Consider the following 395-nt stretch of genomic DNA (forward strand, 5'->3'; position numbering starts at 1 on the left):
GGAAGAGGATGAGGATGAGGACGAGAATGAGGAAGAGGATGAGGATGAGGATATGATTAGCACGAGAATGAGGATGAGGATAAGATATGAATGTGGATGAGGATAGGATGAGGAGGAGGATGTGGATAGGATGAGGAAGAGGATGAGGATAGGATGAGGATGATGATAAGATGAGGAGGAGGATGAGGATGAGGATAGGATGAAGACGTGAATGAGTATGAGGATCAGGAAGAGGATGAGGATTGGATGAGGACAAGGATGGGGAAGTGGATGAGGGTAAGGAAGAGGTTAGGAGCAGGATGAGAATGAGGTTAGGATAAGGATGAGGATGCGGATGAGGAAGAGGATGAGGATAACGAGGAACATAGGATGAGGATGAGAATGAGAATTAGGAT

The sequence above is a fragment of the Lupinus angustifolius genome, chromosome LG03 (genome assembly GCF_001865875.1).
Source record: "Lupinus angustifolius cultivar Tanjil chromosome LG03, LupAngTanjil_v1.0, whole genome shotgun sequence".
Taxonomy (NCBI): domain Eukaryota; kingdom Viridiplantae; phylum Streptophyta; class Magnoliopsida; order Fabales; family Fabaceae; genus Lupinus; species Lupinus angustifolius.